Here is an 18,601-nt window from a genome sequence, read left to right as displayed (position 1 = left end):
GTAAATAGATAAATACTTAGTGCAACTTTTGTTTGCACAGCTATAGGCACTGGGAAGTTATTACACAATGATTACTTAAAATCGCCATATCTCCTAATGAAGCTTTGTGCGTCAAAGCCTGGTTTTGTCAAATTCAGTCACATATGTGGAATCTGTAAATATAAATTTAGCTAATTTGTGTGTGCATAACTCTTGAACTATAGGTTCAAATGGATTCATTTTTTAGGTGTAGACCCTTCTCGTAATAGTGGTTAGTCTGTTTGCATAGTTGTATTGCTTCATGAAATTCATAGCGATCTATTACCAGTTTATTGGAAAAAGTCGACAATAGCTAATTGGAATATACACGTAAGTCGATAATAGATAGAGACGGTCGATAATAGATGAGCGTACGCCCTTAGCTATAATCACCACTGTATTTGCGTAGTTTTAATTGTGGGAATGATATTTAGCAGATTTATTAGGCGTAACTTTATCTAGTTTTGTTGAAATTTTCACTGTTCTACGACGTTGTATGGCTGATTTATGACGCGAGAAACGTTAACTGGTCAATAACCGGTAAGTTACGCTAAGTGAGCCTGTACGTATGTGTACCAATAGTGGTAAGCAACATACTAAGCAGAGTTTTAACAGGACCAGCAGGGAGTACCAAGGAGTGTGCAGATATAACATGAGGATAAAAGAATATGTAAATATAACATGAATATATGCAGCAGGTCTGCCATTTAGTTGTATGCAAGCGTCAACTACGTGTATGCAGCAACAAACGTACACAAGCGTAAGTGAGCATTAAGTGAGTCTGCAAATGTGACCCAGTCTGGGAAAACCGGTCTTATTGCCCATGTCAGCAGATTCGATTTTTCACCCAGGACACACAGCTACATGAATAAACTATCTAATTCCACATTTAAAATCAGCTAGACTTGAGTGGTCTGGTTTTGCTGGCTGCTTTTGCCAAGCCCAGTGGCGATCCGTACGTGTGGTGTGGGGCCTTAATGGAGCTCTGGTCAGCCTGGGAATGACTGTATGTGGCTGTACAGCTCTGCGGTATTGAATAAGTACCTCTGCTGTGAATTTCCTTTCATCTTAGCCAGTTTTGAGACCTCAATGGCTCAAAACTTGGCCTAATTCATCCCTTGGCCTTCCTTCTCGATTTTTGAACACCATTTTTCCCACCTTTCAGGGCCCCCGCCTCCCACCCAATTTGCAGCTCGCCTGATACAGTCAACCTCGGTTTAAAAACTATCTAAAATGGTGGGAAACTTAGTTGTTGGCTACTTGCACTGTGGATGCTCTGGAAGGTAAGGAATTGGTGTAAAACGTGTGAAAATTTGGTACACATAGCTTCAACCATTGGCGAGCTACAACACACTAAATACTTAAAACCGGCATTTCTCCATACTTTTAAATAGGCGATAAGCCCGGTTTTGTCAAACTGGGTCACAAATAGCAACAGCCATTTCTATGCATTGTATAATATATATTTTTTTTGTGCAAGCATGTAAACATAACATAAACATAAGTACATAATCAGCAGCAACAACTGTATTCAAAGTTTGAATGCAGCAAAGTACTATACATACAGACATGGTAGACATGAGTAAACTTACAACTGGAGCTAAAGAGGTTACATATGTAGTATATTATATAGTTATACAACGGCCACGAGTGCTCTGCCTGATATAAACGCACGAGCCTGAGGGCCGTTAGGCCCGAAGGCAAGTGCGTTTATACAGGCAGAGCACAAGTGCACGTTGTATAACTGTTATGTACCACACACCTAATAGGTGGGGAGAGTCTCACAAGACAGCTGTAACACTTATAAAGGCCAGGTTTCTAACATTGATTGTGGGTAACCAAGCTGGACGTTGCGATGATGTTCCCCCTGCAGTACTGCAGCCACCTGAGATATTGAAAGCTAGTACGCTATGGGTTATATCACTAACCTGCATTCGCTGTTCGACTCTCATTATGTAGTGTGCTCAACATGCCAGCGTGATCACTCAATCGCCATATAGACTAAGCGCCAGACTAATCGCCATAGTGATTCCCTCGAGCGAAAAAAGTAGCTAAATAGACGTTTTAGGTAAACAAAACCCAACTACTAAATGATACTAATCTAATTCTTACTATTCACACTGGCTAAACTCGAATCTGGTGGCATGATAAACTGGTTACCACAATCGAACGTAAAGGTTAGTATTATTTAGAATATATTTGTTTTATTGAGTCATTGTCGAAGTGGACTACAGTTTAATCTGGGCTAAGATGGCACCAGACTAGTAAGGTGTATAAGTACGTTTATATATAAAATTATGTAGACTAGAGTTGTGGCCACCCGTGTTGGCTTTTTCGATCGCCATTGGCTGCTTGTAAACATTATACGTATTGGTGATGTTATGGCCCACAATCCGGTGACCTTTACATGTCAGGCTATAAAAGAATTCAAGTAATCTGTGAAGTGTTCTTCCACCTATTAGGTGAGGTGTCGTAGTGGTCTTCGCCACCGGCACTTGTGCTATGCTGCATAAAACCGCAGCCAGTGCAATATCTGTATATTGCACTGCGGTCGGTGCATTATAACGTATAATGCACTCGTTGTGGTCTAAAAAACCGCAACCAGTGCGTTATAAGTTATAATGCACTCGCTGCGGTCTGCAGCAGTGCAATATACAAATTATGGCACTGGCGGTGCCTTTGAACTGCCCACGCAGAGTGGTACATAACTAATGTAAGCCTGCAATGATTTTAGACATTGATTATGGTTTTATACCCACTGATTGTATGAACTTGCGTAGAGATATAGCAGTTTATATGTGACCCAATTTTAGAAAACCGTCGATATCCGCACAACTTTCAAAATGCATTTTATTTGTTCGTTGTTTTCTACAGGGACAGAGGAATGGACTAGCTAAGTTTCAGCTTCATAAGTTAAGCAGCGTTGCAAATAAGGTGACGAGCAAATAAATTGATATGTACAGGAGCTATCGAGAAAAGAATCTACAGGCGCTTACATAAACCATCATAACTTGCTGATACAATGGCGTACGGAATTGAATATTCGCTCATTGTGTTCACCATGACTTTGTGCATCCACCAAGGTATAGTTTTTTTCCCAGGCATACTTCTGTGTTTGCGAAGGAAGGCAAATTCACTGAAAAATGATCGTCGGTAAATTCTTTCATCACCGCAATGTAAGCAAACGCCTGTAACTTCGAAATCCTTTCTTGCATGGAGATAAAACAAAGATTTTTGTACTCCCTACAAATAGGCGAACACGATGATGCTCAGGATTTATCCACTAGAGGCTTAATTCGCCCACCAGTGAGACAATAAAAACTTGTGTATTTTTTTCTGGAGCTTACGTTTTTTACCCATAGTTTTTAAATGCGTTTATTACAAAAGTACTATTGTGCGTATATCAACGGTTTTCCAAAATTCGGTCACATATTGTATGCAGACTCTTTTCAAGTTTAAGGTAAAATAGTGTTCTGTGCACACAAATAGTATGCACTGACAAAGGAAAGTGCAACTGAGGGCTGGAGGTATGTACCCCCAAAACAAGCTGGTAAATATTTAATTGCATAAGAAGAATGTATATAGGTTGCAGAGGAATGGAAGGCTTGCAAAGAGCCCTGGACAATACACTTATCCCACCATTTCACCAGGGAAACACTACAGTAAGGTGTATATATATATGTACCACTTTCACACCTCAGATCAAAGGAAAGCCAGTGCATATATATCACATATCGCACTGACTCAAAATGTTAATGAGATATACGCACTGCTACCAGTGTGTATATCTCATTAAGGAAGTGCATATATTTCGTTACACACTGCCTTAACAAGATATATGCACTGCCATCAGTGCGTATATCTTGTTAACTTGAGACATTGGTGTGCACACTATATCCAGAAATCATCAGATTTCTTTGATGTTATACTGTTATCCTCTTCTCTTATATAGGGAATCAAGCAAGCTGTGATCGTGGGATTGAATTCTGCCAAACAACCTGTAATTGTGGGATTTAATTTTAATACATTAACAGTATTTGTTTTTACTTTTGTAAACGTAGCAATTAAAGTAACATAATTAACACTAGTCAGTTAAAATTGCTATATTAGCAATATAAAATCACACTAATGTTTGATGTATTAAAATTGAATCCCACAATCACAGTTTGTTTGGCAAAATTCAATCCCACAATCACAGCTTACTTGGTTTCCTATATAAGAGAAGGGTATAGCAACTAAAGATTTTGCCAATTAGGCGAGTCTACATGCTAAAGTAGAACATATTAGTTATACCATGGGCACTCGTGCTTCGCCTGTATATGCGCACTCGCCCTTGGGCCTGCGGCCCTCGGGCTTACGCATATATATCAGGCAAAGCACCCCTGCCCATGGTATAAATATTACATATATATATATATCACTTTCACACCTCACTTCAAAGGGAAGAGAAGGTGTATAAGTGGTATAAAAGCACTGCTATCAGTGCTCAGGAATGCATTAACGAGAAATGGAGATGTATATACAAGTTATATCCCTCTTAGGAGCGATATAGCTTGTTGTATCTCGTTAACATTTTGATCCAGTGCAATATGTGATATATATGTACTGGCTTTCCTTTGATATGAGGCGTGAAAGTAGTACATATAGAGAGGATGTGCAACCTTGATATGGATATATGCAATAGGTATGCAACAGTTAGTGTATACTGGAGATATTGTAAGTTACATGAGCAACCAAAGGAAAGTAAGTTAACATGAGCAGAAAAAAAAATTACCCATAACCAGTTAGTTCCAGGTATACGTGTACAAATAAGCATGAAACTTTAGTTTGTTAATATTGTATCTGTGCAGTAACTAATTAGGATGGGCAAGTGACTACAAGAGAGCAAGCAACTGAAGGAGAAATGAGTTATACAAGATGGTGTGGAAAAATTGCCCTGCTTTGCTTAGCTGAAGTGCAGCAGCCACATATATATGTGAAGCGGCAGAAAGTTACTGCAATGTAACTAGCTGGTGGAAAATTTCACATACGCAAGTGTGGAAACAGAATAACCCATGCAAGTCTAAGAGCTGCCATGCTGAAGGAGATAATAGTATTGCTAAAAGGAAAAAGGACACTGTTGGCCATTGAAATGCATGCAAATACTGACCTGCTACACAGTTAATGGCACAGAGTGGGGGAGGGTGAGGGTAGAATGGATTGGAGAATGGTTACACATTTGCAGTAGGTCAATATAATATTATAGAAGTGTAATGATGTCAGTGACAGTAATGATAATGCATGGGCTAGTAGTAAAAAAAATTGGAATTACACAACTGACGTGGCCATTGAATAGTGTAGCAGTTTTATAAGCATGGTATTACAGTGTACAACAGTTAAGACATGCCTGTCTGCAGAAGCAGTGATAACTTGCAAGCCTATACTATAGTGAGGAGCATGCATGCAGTGGCAGCAATACTAGCAATTAAACAGTGGAAGCAAAATACTTGCAACATATAATTTTGTAAGTCAATAGTAGTGGCAGCAGTAATAGGAGACATACAGGAGCCATAAAATTGATGCAGCAGTGCTTTTGTACATCATGCAGTTATGTATCATGTAGCAGCAAGTGCATCATGCAATACTCTGCTAGTCTCCACACTCTCAGTAGATAATGTAACAGTGGTACCCTCCAGCTCACAGCAGTGATTTCATTCATGTGGCCACAACACTGTTTCACGAAGTGGAAAAAAATTTTTTTTTTTGTGCTGGAGCCATAATATACATGCAACAACATTAACAATCATGCAGTAGCTGTAAAAGGAATTAGGCAATTGAGGATATCAGGATAAGATAACTGGACACCGTAGAAGCCATACTTGGGCAGTATTGCATACCAACTAATATATGTTTGGTACATGCTTTAACAGAAGCGGTAATAATGGTGGTAACAGGATGTAATCTTCATGCAAGGTTGCCCTCAGAGTGATAGCAGCAGCAGCAACAATAACATTCATGCAGCAGCAATAATAACATTCTTGCAGCTTCAATAACATTTGTGCTGCAGCACTATCAGTGCAATAGCAGCAGCAATAGAAATATTCATGCAGCAGCAATAACAATATCCATGCAGGAGCAATAGCAATATTCACCCTTAGTGTAATAGCAATGTAGCAGCAGTAATATTCATGCAGCAGTACCCTCAGTACAATAGCAGTAGCAATAACATTCATTCAGCAGCACTCTTAGTGTATTGTGCAGCATATTATCAGCACATCATGTAGCAGCCGCCATGTAATAGAGATGTTAGCATGCCACCAACAAGGCGACAACAGCGGCAATTATCTTGATGCAATAGTTTTAGGCAATAGCAACGTACATTGCATAGCATGAAAACACAATAGCTTTACAGACTTGCAACAGCTGTCCATAAAATACATGCATATAAGCACTGAGCGACCAGCCATCATGTGAGATCAAGTATGCAAAGCTGTTAGCCATACATAGAACATGTTACCGGAGAAAGCTTGTACAATGAATACTTGCCCACATTGGATGTGATCTAGTCCTCATCCCTCAGTTGCCACCAAACTCAGGGGCGGATCCAGGGGGGTCTTTGGGGTCTCGAGACCCCCCCCTTCAGGTTGAACCTCGAACAGGAAATCTAAGACAGAAAGTGCATGGAGGAAAGCAACAGATCGCGAAAGATCGATATACACTAATAGAGCAGTCCCTAACTGTTTGATAAAGCATCACGTGATGGTAGCTCACGTGATATGGATTGTTTAAAGTTCAGCAAATGGCGGAAGACACACGCTTACTGTGTGTAGAAAAGCTGGCAGCTGCAAGGGAGCAATGGCGTTCGGAATCACTGATATTGTTGTAAAGGTACGTCTGATTTGTACATAAAGAGTGTTTTACTGCCGGTACTTTTCTTTTGTGGTAATAAACTTGACTCCGCCTTTGGTCAATATGGGCACGTGATATCACTCGGCTGTTCTTGAGACCTCACCCAGAAGACACAGAATGCCGGGCCTCGCACTCGACAGTATGAATTACAAAGTGACACAGGAGTTAGCTACTTCAGTAGTTCTTCAACTTGTTCAGGAAGACCAACTTCACTCGCACTTGCACAAGGTTCACTTTTGGTGCCAGTTCTGCGAGGGTGCTGGATGGAAAGCAAGAAGTGTGACTGAAAATCTGGTGTGATGAACAAGTGATCCATCATTTGTCATGACTATACTGTGTGCCAGGACGTTGTGTATGTAGTAAGCTATAAGTAATAGCATAGTATAGCAATAAGCTGCACAAACAGCAGTGTAGGTTTCCAGCAAGTTATAGCTAGATACACACATCGTGCTTGTTAAAGTTTGCCTAAGGGAATATTTTATGTATGAATGCTACATACCGCCGTAGGCCGAATGTACTGAGTTGAATAATTATATTCAGAGACCCCCCTCTTGAAAAATCCTGGATCCGCCCCTGAAACTATAGGCGGAGTGTACAAATGCAGTGTAATTAAAATATGTAGGGGTTTTCTTAGGTTGAGAGGGAGGGTTTTTACAGCCAGAGGTAGTATCACATTCTAATAGCATGTTGGCTCACAAGACACACTATAGCACATGAGCTTCCAGAACTTCTTTATTGTCTCAACTTTTATTATTGAAATTTTTACCACATGCTGCATTCATGCAGCAGCACTCTCAGTGACAGGGCCACCCACAGGTGGGAGGGAAGCCTGAAAGGTGCCCCAGGAGGCCCCATGAAGGGCCCCTTGAATACCTGTTTAAAAGATCTATTTACATTAATAGAGCAGTAAGATCTAAATACTCTAATAGAGCATTCACAGTATTCTTCAGAGGGGTAGTGTGGCAAGCTTATAAATAAGGAGATATGGTTGGTGAGCGGTAGCTATTGTCATTGTCAGCATGCAATGACCTTCTTTTTTTTGTCTTCAACTTACAGCATTGATGAAGTTGTGATTCAGAATGGAAACCTCCTTACCCCTTGGACCCCACTTTAACTCTTTGCCCTGGGTCTCTTAATTTCTCTGGGCGGCCCTGCTCAGTGAGATAGTATTAAGCCCTTATGAGTATTTGGTTTTGCTTTTACCAGTAGTATATGCACCTGATAACACCATCCGTAACCCTTAGCTATCACGTAGCCAGTGCCTGTATGTATCAGACATAAATAGTGTCTAGTGTGAGTAACCTAATAGAAGCTGAATAGTAGGAGCACTTACCAATGGCAAATCATTGACATAACACATCATGATTAGAGCACAATAACATGATTAGAGCACAATAACATTCATACAGCATCATCATGCAGGAGCACCTTATGCAATAGGAGCCTGTAGCACTAACACTTAACTTAGAGGTGAGCAACAGTAGTAGCATACATAGTATATGGAATAAACATAGCAAGACCTCATGCAAGATCAAGGCACCTATTAGCTGTGCATATAGGCATGCTAATGGTAAAAGCCTATGCCTATTACACCCCAATAACAATTAAACAAAAGATGATGACTAACTTGAACAAACAAACGTAACAGCTGACAACACTTGAAGAGACAAGTCCAGAGGTTTATGACACACTTGAACAGACAAGCCCGGAAGCTGACGATAGAATGTGAATCGACAACCCTGAAAGATAATGACAAGACTAAGCCAGTAGAGCATTTCATTGTAGTGTCACTTTCATTATGCTAAACTTCTTATAAAACACGTTTGAGAACTCGGCCAGTACGTCACGATAGCCGTTCGTCATATCACAATTGTGCAATATATTTTATTCAATTTAGTGCACCTCATGCAACATGTGTCACACAAGGAATGAGCTCACTGGTTATAATGAATCTCCAGTGATAATGACCTTGTTTCTTTCTACCGTCTCAAATTATTCCATAGACTGGAGGGACTGCTACAAATAACCTTCTGCCATGGTAGCTTGGCTCATACAGAACACCTCGGGGTGGCATATTTTTCCTTTACCAATCACTGTCCCTGGTACACTACTCAACACATGTAGTGCTGTTTCACCTTCTAGAAGTTTTATTTTACTATGCCATTCACCTTTCAAGAATGTGGTATGCTACGTTCCACACACCTGTTAAACCAGTTTATCAAATACATAACATTTCAACATTACTGTATGGACTTAGATTATAGTGCAGCCTTAGGTCATACCATGCACTTAGGTCACAGCAATTATGTGCAAGTTTTATATTTCTACATCTACAGCATGCATGTTAACTTCAATTTATTGTGATTTATTGTCTTCTTCCTGTAGTAAAGTAAAATACATTTAAGTAAAAAGAAATCTTTTTTGTGACTGGCCAGTAATATAGCCAGTCACAAAAAAAGAAATGACATGTAAATCAAAGTAGTAAAATTGTGAAAAAGGTGTGTTCTTTTAAAAATCCAGTGTAAAAAAAGTTGTGATTAGGGACCCACCGATTATGCTGGCATAATTATGAGCATAATAGGTGCCTGAAGCATTGAGCACAATGCTAGCATAATAGGCTGAACACTTGTGCATTACCGTAAATTGTGACCCTATTTTGGAAGACCATACATTTGGGCACATTAGCCAATTTTCTTTTTATAGCTACAATGAAGCACTGAGTGGTTATCTATCTTGTGTGAAAATTTTGTGATGATACAATGAAGCATTCCAAAGATATGGCTAATTTACTGTCTAATACATAACAAAATAACTTTTTATTATCAGTTTATAGTATTGCATAGTGATTAGGTGTGACAAATAGATAACAAATCACTTTGTTGATGAAGATCTCCACTTTTACATTCTAAAATGGATGAAAAGAGATCCTTGAGAGTTTAATAATGTGTTCTTTATGCTTTTCCTCAATTAAATCACTTGTATTATTGTGTAAAGACAAGAAAATGTTTGGTTTTGGGAATGAACAAATCACCAAATTTGTAAGTTAATTGCTGTCCCACGCATTGTGAAACTACTACATGGTCTGATATAATTGAGTATATCTCCAAGAATAAAGAAGCTATGGGTGTGAATTTTCACAGCAAGAAGGCTTAATAGTTGCTTTATCAGAATATGCAAAAACGTTAATTTTAAAACATTGCTGAAATTTTCAATTGAGTATTCCCACAATTTTTTCATGTGCCCAAATGTATGGTTTTCCAAAATATGATCACAATTCTTGCTTATCACAAAACATATCACAGAAAAAGATCAAATATACTGTAACAGACAGAAAATAATCAGATAACTGACTGTTCTATTAGAATATATTAATCTTTTCTGTGACATGCATGTTGACAAGCAAGGATTTAGAATCTGTGCTTCAGAAACTTACTATTTTCCAATAAAGTACAAATTTACTAGAAAAACATGGGAACTGAAGTATAAATATTGAGCATAATTTGAACACAATAGGTAAATATTGAGCATTAACTAAAGCACAATACACAAAAATTTGAGCAGTGCAGCATAGCATACTAGGTAAAATAATGAGCAATAATCAGTGGGTCCCTAGTTGTGATATCAAAGGTGGCAGTCAAGAAATGGCTGCAATGATGCTAATGCCAGTAATGAATGACATTAGCATCATTACAGTCATTTCTTGGCTGTCACCTTTGATTTTCCAACTTCTTTCACCTTGAACCTTTAGGAAGGCAGCACTCATTTTTCATAGCTTGGCCTTTTTGGTATACATAGATAATATTTACATCATGCAATATTAATTTTGTAGCTAATTAATTACTTTTAGAGTTTGGGTGTAGGAAAATTTTGCGTATCATGTACTGAAATGTAGGACTACCTAAAGAATGGAATAAAACATAAAACTATATTATTATTTTAAATGGTTTTGATAACTTACTGTTTAATGTTAAGGAGACTTGTTGATGAGTCAGAGATGATTGAGTGTTAAGTATAGGTCCTTCATTTGCTGAGAAACCAATTATCTGTTGAACATCTAATGATAACAGAACTTGCATAACAATAATTATGTGATATACATACATACACTATGTATAACATACGTGCAGTATGTACACAAAAATAGATTAATTGTACGTACTACTACTTCCCAAAGAAACTATACTCTTGAGAGGGAATGGAAATGGTGTCAGTATACTACATGTACATTTGATGTCACTGGTTATATGCAAGTAGAATTTCAAATGCTACTACTTTGAAAACTTTGTTCCTTTCACTGTGAAAAAAGAGGGATATAAGATGGTATTTCCAGTGGCTTATTGAATACAAAAAAGCTTGATATAACCTGTACCATATTAGCAATCTCATGTAAGGCTTTAGTTAATGTGTTAAACACACTGAAACCATATATGTGGTGGTATAGTTTGGGCAATATATTCGATATAAGCTATTTCAGGTAATGTGGTAAATAAACTGAAACCATATAGTTAATAGTATAGTATGCATTATACTAAAGTATAACATGAGTATAATACAGGGTTTATATTAAGGCTTATTTGTATTCAATAAACCACTGGAAATACCATCTTATATCCCACCTTTTTCACAGTGTTTGTTTATTACATGAAGTATGAGATGAAGCTTTATGCTCAAGACAGCACTGTGTTCTAATGTCTCAAGAACAAAAGGACCTCATCACGAGTGCTTTTTTGTAAGCAATATTTTAAGTGTTACATTTTAAACTTTTTTGGAGTGAGAACTCAAACTTTTTAGCTACCTTATGTAAGTGTTCATATGATTTGTTGTAATCATAATAAATCAGCTACTATTTTGCTTTTTCCCACCTATTTTCTTTCTAGCAATTCTTTTATTTTTCTATCATGCTGCATATTTTGCTCAAGAATTATATATTTACTCAGCATTAACCTTGTTAATTGACCATTTCCAAGTGCAAAGCACAATTTCACCTTACATTGACTGTTCTATTAGAGTATCTTAATCTGCACTTGTTCTTACAATGTATAGCAAGAAATTAGTTTGACATGTGTGACTGTTCTATTAGGATTTATTGATTGTCACTTGTTCTTCCTATAACAATTAGCCATGTATTATTGATATTTTATCACATGTGACTATTCAATTAGAGTATCTTGACCTTTTGAGTAATTTTTATGCCTACTTCACTAAAATTGCATCTCTTATTCCAGCATTCATTTTGCTAATTGCTTTTACCCACCCATTATGCCAATAATTTTGCAGGTGAAATCAATGCATCCTTAAAAACAGCTAGATTAGTTTGTGGCAGTGAATAATTTCATGCACAATATCTAGCAGGTTGTTTTCCAAGCATAATATTGACAGTTTTCATAGCTGTGATACTTACCAATAAAATTATAATAAAATAACATAATTTTAAATTTCAAGAAGAAAAATCATTGCTAGTTTATGAAAAACAAAAAGCATCTCTGTGGTACTATGATATTTCTACATAATTCATAATTTAAAATATAATACATAGCAAGTAGCCAACTACTGCATAACATATGTGCAAGGCCTATTACCCACCAGATCTTATTTCACTGATCAACAAGTTCAACTGATGTGATGTACTAATAGTCTCCATTTGATCACACAGATCAAGTAACTCTTCTCTACAGCTCATCCTTTCAACCAAACAATCCAATATTATCTTATTAGCAGCAGTGGAGTTACTACTACTCAATATCATACAAATTTGATCATCACTGATATAATTCTGTAACTTCCCAACACTTTGTTCATAGTTATCAGGCATCAATTGTAGTATAGCATGATAGTGTGTTTTGAGTGGAGTGAGATCTATACAAGTATATGTATATATATATATATATATAATATATATATAATAAACTATGGATGCAAGGTGCATTGCACTTATATATACATCCCAAATCCAAAGTCAAAGGAAGTTTACTGTTGATGAACTCTAAGGGGATTTATCAACAGTAAACTTACAATGAGTGAGGAGGAGAGGTGTATATAAGTGCAGTACACCAAAGTGAGCCATGGTTCATATAATTATTATAATAATACCATGTGTCTAAATTAACCTGCACTACACAACACACTAACAGCCATATGTGCACAAACTAGCTTAATTAAACAATAGTACACACAATTCGCCTTAGTTTGGCCTGGTAGATACACTGGTAGCCTTCCTCCCATGAGTCAGCTAGTTCAAAGTGTTAGTGACAATCAATTGTGTTAGGGGGCTTTTAGGGGGTTTCTGGTTTCAGAAACCCCCTAAACCAGAAACCCCCTCTGAAATAGTGTGCGCCCTTACGATTCATCTGGGGGATAAAGCATTACAAAGAGATATGCATACTGTATTATATTATGGCTTTTCTATTGGCAAAATGTCATACTCTTGCCTTTGAAATCACCTTCACAGCATTCAAAACTACGTAGTAACCTTTTTTCCCCTTTTTTTGCTTTGGTCTTCAACTTGCAACTATGCTGAAGTTGCAATTCTAGAGAACCTGAAACCCCCACTGAAAATTTCTAGATCTGCCCCTGGTGGTAATTAGTAATCTCCATAATTATATCCCCAGGTAGGTTTGCATCGATTATGCCAGCATAATTTTTGAGGATGAAAAGCATAAAGCATAATGCTCGCATAATTGAGCATAATTAACAGCATAATAGGAAAATTTCTGCCACACTAAGTGTGACTTCTGCTTTAACAGTCACAAAGTCAGTGGCTAACCTGTTTTGGATGGAGAAATGATTCTTGGCAAAGAGTAGAAAATGCACTATAGTCTTAGCTACTACTAGACGGAATGAACGCTTTTCATTGTGGGTTTGAGTTTTATAGGTCACATGTAGTCATGTGTCAACTAGTGCCAAGGCATGGCAAAACAGTTTAGCTGAGCTTTAATCATTGTATTTGGTATTATATAAAGCATCTCATCGTTAAAATGTGATATGATGATTATAATTATTGGAAGCTCGATTGAAAGACAATACAATAGAAGCTATGATGAGAGTAAAGTTAGTGGTGAGTCAGTATAGCTAGTGAATGTCTGGACATCAAAAATAGTGTAGTCTCTGCACGTCTGCAGTGAGACTGGGGTTAATGTCAAACCAAGAAAATATTTCAAGACTCTCTAATAGAACAGTCAGTCAAACACTGTAATAGAACATTCATCACATGCAACAGAGAGAATGAGAGTGTTTGTCCCCAGGAGGCTAATATGTTCTTGGCATAGTGCTGCAAATGCAAGTCACATATCATACTGAGCAGTTGCTGTCCTTTGAATACCTATTGCTACAACTTAGAAGATCAATCAGTGAGTCAATCAGAAAACTTGCATAATTATTTGCATACTTAAGGAGACAAAGATATTAGACAATAAATCCTTATAGCTTTTGAGGGACTATAGATATGCACCCCTGCTCTAATATGCCTACTAACTCTGTAGTACATCCTAATTTCAAGCTATTGCTATTATTTGCATGTTACAGTTGATTTGATAAATCTCCATTTGCATTGTATTATATGAAAAACTTCTCTGCACAAAGAAAAAACACAAAATAAAAGCATAATGCATTTCTGAAAAGCATAAAAACAAGCATAATAGGCTAAATATTAGGGAAATGCCAAAAAGCATAATAGGAAAATTTGGACCATAATAGGCTCAAGCCTATCCCCAGCACATGTACATTCAACCCAAGGAACAACTTTACCTACTGCTACCCATGATCAAAGTTTGCAAGGTATGTCTATAAAATAAATTTGTGACCCAATTTTGGAAAACCATCCTTAAGGGCACATGCAAAATTTGCAGGAAAACTCAATTGAAAATTTCAGCAATTTTTTGAATTAATTTTTTTACACAATTGGATAATGCAACTATTAAGCTTTCGTCCTGTGAAATTTCACACCCAAAGCTTCTTTCTGCTATGAGATATGGATGATTTTATCAGACCATGTAGTCATTTCACCATGCATGGGACACCAATTAACTTACAAATGGGGTGATTTATTCAGGTGCTAGAATGGTTAAAACTAAGCCTTATAGACAATGTTACATGGAATTTAATTGAAGAAAGGACCAGGAACACTTGATTTACTATCAGAAGTCTCTTTATAACATTTTTAGACAGTAGGAATGGAATTATTTGCAAACAAAGTGATTTGTCACAATTTGTCATGCTTGATCAAACGATTCAAAATATCAGGCTGAAATTTTGACACCAGATAGATAAACACCCAGTGCCTTGTTTTAGCTACAAAAGAGAAAATTTACCAATGTGTCAAAAAAGATGGTTTTCCAAAATTGGGTCACATTAATTTTAGTGGTTGAACTCTTACTACGTAGCTAGAGTGTGATTGATCTCTCAGCATGGCAAAGGCTATTAGCCTGAACCACTGTGGCAAATGATCATACTGGTACCCACTGCAGACTATTAGCCTGCAAATTGGTATGACATGCATTAGTGTCACATGCCCTAAACCACAAGTGAGAATATGTGTGTGTACTTAACTATCCATGGGTGAGTATAGATGTGTATACATGTATTATGTGACCGGGCTTGAGAAAACAGGGCATGTGGGCACAAATTAGATCCCATCACTCTACAGGTCATATCTCAGTACTGGAATGGCATATTTGCATTCTGTAACTTGCAGCATGATGCCAATTAAATGTTTACAAAGAGCTGAAAATTGCAATGCCATAGCATAATGGTACAAAAAGTTATGAGTAATGAAATTGTGAAAAGGTAGGAAAAAATCATGTGCCCACATGCCCTATTATTGCAGGCCCGGTCACATATATCTACACCCACCTGTTCCCAGATAGGTATATTGTACAATTATAAAATGATTACAAGGGTTCAAGCTCTTGGGAGTCATGCATATATATCCCAAGTGTCTGGGTTATAACTGTTATGTGCTACTTTCATTGGCATGTTTATTGCTCCTGCTACTGCTCCTCAAAATGTGCTACTCTGTCTCTCAGAATTCTTTCTAAAGCCTTCAATTGTCGTCATCCATATAGGGATGGTTAGCATGGCATATATTTTCTTTAGCCTCTTTGCAATGTAAGAACATGGCAAATAGGAATAACCATAATATGCTAAGTGAAACATTGATTGTTAAATAAAACATTGGATTGTTATATGAAGACAAACTAGTAAGCCATTAATGCCAACAAGTGCATGGCTGGTGTCCCTATATTAACTGTCATGACTTCTCATCTCTAAATATCTTTTTGCAGGCTAAATATATACAATGCTAAAGACAATCTGTGTGATATGAATTTTGAGTAATACTGTCTGATGTTGAAGCAAAAGATAAGCATTACAATTAGTGCTGTGAACACTATTGGGTAATGTGAAAAAACTGATAAGCAAGACCAAGTGGGCGATACACTCCAAGACACACCTGCTGTTTTGGATCAGCCAGGCAAGAGGCTCCAATTTGATTGCCACAGCAATGATTTACAGAAGTTCAAAGAATGAGCTGGGAGTGTGCAGCTAATACATGTCACTAAAAAGCAACAAGTGGGCAATTAGAAACTTTCAAAGCTGGTGAAATGTTAGAAATGAGAAGTTCATGGATGACCCATGCCCAGGAGACATTTTTGCAAACAAGGAAACTGCTTGTGACTGGCTGTGTAAGTTTGTGTGTGAAACAAAAGGCTATGGTGAAAAAGGAGTGCGGCCCTTGAAAAGGCTATGGTGAAGAAAGGTGTGAAATCCAAAGTGGCAGCCAAGAAATGGCTGTGATGGGAGGTTAATGGTAAAAATTTTAATAACGACAACTCAGGTGAGTTTGGTGCCGCTTGGTCTTGGCACAAAATTCACCTGAATTGTTGTTATTGATTTTTTACCATTAACTTACCATCAAAGCCATTTCTTGGCTGCCACCTTGGATTTCACATCTTTTCCACCATAGCCTTTTCAAGGGCCACACTCCCTTTTTACAGCTAGGCTGTTTTGATTAGATTTCACTTCTTTTTGTATTTGTATACCCCAAAGCCGGCCTATGGCAAGCTTTGGGGCTTTTTAACCTATTACCACAGGAACAAGAAAAGGATGAAGCAGATTTTATAAATACTTTAACCCATTCTGATTTTATCAATAAATGTACAAATTATATAATGCATATCAAGGCACACTTTAGTGTGTCGTGCGGCCCAAGAAACGGGCGTGCCACTCTGTGGGTATATTGACAGGAAGAAAGAAAATGTCATTTTCACACTTTTGTATCTTGGTGATCCCTTATCCAATTGGAACCAAATTTGCTTCAGAGTTGCCCCCTAGCCAGGGGAGTCTACATTCCAAAATCGCTCCAGCCATATCCGAGATATGAGGTGCCAAAGTTTTGATTTTTTTTCTTGGTCTTTTTTTCTTCATTAGGGTCTACAATGAAAAAATTGATAATCACGAAATTACTCCCCTATCATTTCAACCTGTAGGGCTTACCAAAGTATTTTTCTACGTATCAATAAACCTTATTTATCTTTCTCCATATGACGGGAATGGGATATCGTGAAAAATTGCGCACTCTCCGGATGAAGCATAGGTTCCTTCCCATACTTGGCATATATAGTCCAGGTATATACCTTTTATAACCCACAGCAGAAATAAATCAATTTGCTACTGTGGATTTGGTACGGAGCTACTCCTTGTCGAAAATCGGCCGAAAATCACGTATTTTTGGATTCAGAGCAACCCAGCAATCAACAAAAGAAAAGCCCACAAACCTTCACTATACTGTAACAGCAATATAGTTTGATTATTACTTCATGCAATTGGTTATTACTACATGCATAAGTATAACAATTGGTTCAAACCTATGTAAGAATCCAGCCAATAACCTGTTAATTTTAAATTGATTACATAATAATAATAATAATAATAATACAAAAGTGTGATATATAAATCATTTATATTATTTTGGTGAGCTAGTATCATAAGCCATATAATGACATTCAATGACATAGAAACAATAAAAAACATATAATTTATGTAGATGTAAAACTGCTTCAATCAAAACTGATCTACCGTTAACAACGAAAGTTTGGCAAGACTTAAGTTTGTCGAATCAGCATGCGAAGCAGGTTGGCTGACAAAAGTTCAGCAAATTTACCATGCAGCTAATATAGAACTATATATTGAATAGCTGATTGGAAAAATAATAAAGTTTGGGGATTTTCCTGATTCACCAATTCACCAAACTTTTGTCACTCCAAACTTTCGTCATTTATGGTATAGCTATTACAGCAAACTAACCTTTCAGGCTTTCATTTTGTTTATAACTCAGTTTGTATCGTCTTTCTATAGCAGATATTCCTAAATGTGTGAAGAAATGATAATAAATTTAATTACATAATTGAAGATCGACAAAAACCTGTGTACAAACAATATAGCGTAGCAAGAACAAAACAACTACATAGCTAGCTAGCACTGAGCATACATTATATATTAATGACCAATAGAGCTGGGAAACATGTGACCGGGTCTGTGAAAATAGGACATGTGGGCACATAAAATTTCCTACTTTTTCCAACTTTAATGCATCATAGCTTTGTATTCCATCGTTACTTGCTCATGATCTTTTCAGCACTTATTAAACATTTAGTTGACTTTACAATACAAGTTACAGAATGAAAATATTCTATCCCAGTAC

The sequence above is a fragment of the Dysidea avara genome, chromosome 2 (genome assembly GCF_963678975.1).
Source record: "Dysidea avara chromosome 2, odDysAvar1.4, whole genome shotgun sequence".
NCBI lineage: Eukaryota > Metazoa > Porifera > Demospongiae > Dictyoceratida > Dysideidae > Dysidea > Dysidea avara.
Note: the sequence above shows the minus strand (reverse complement) of the source record.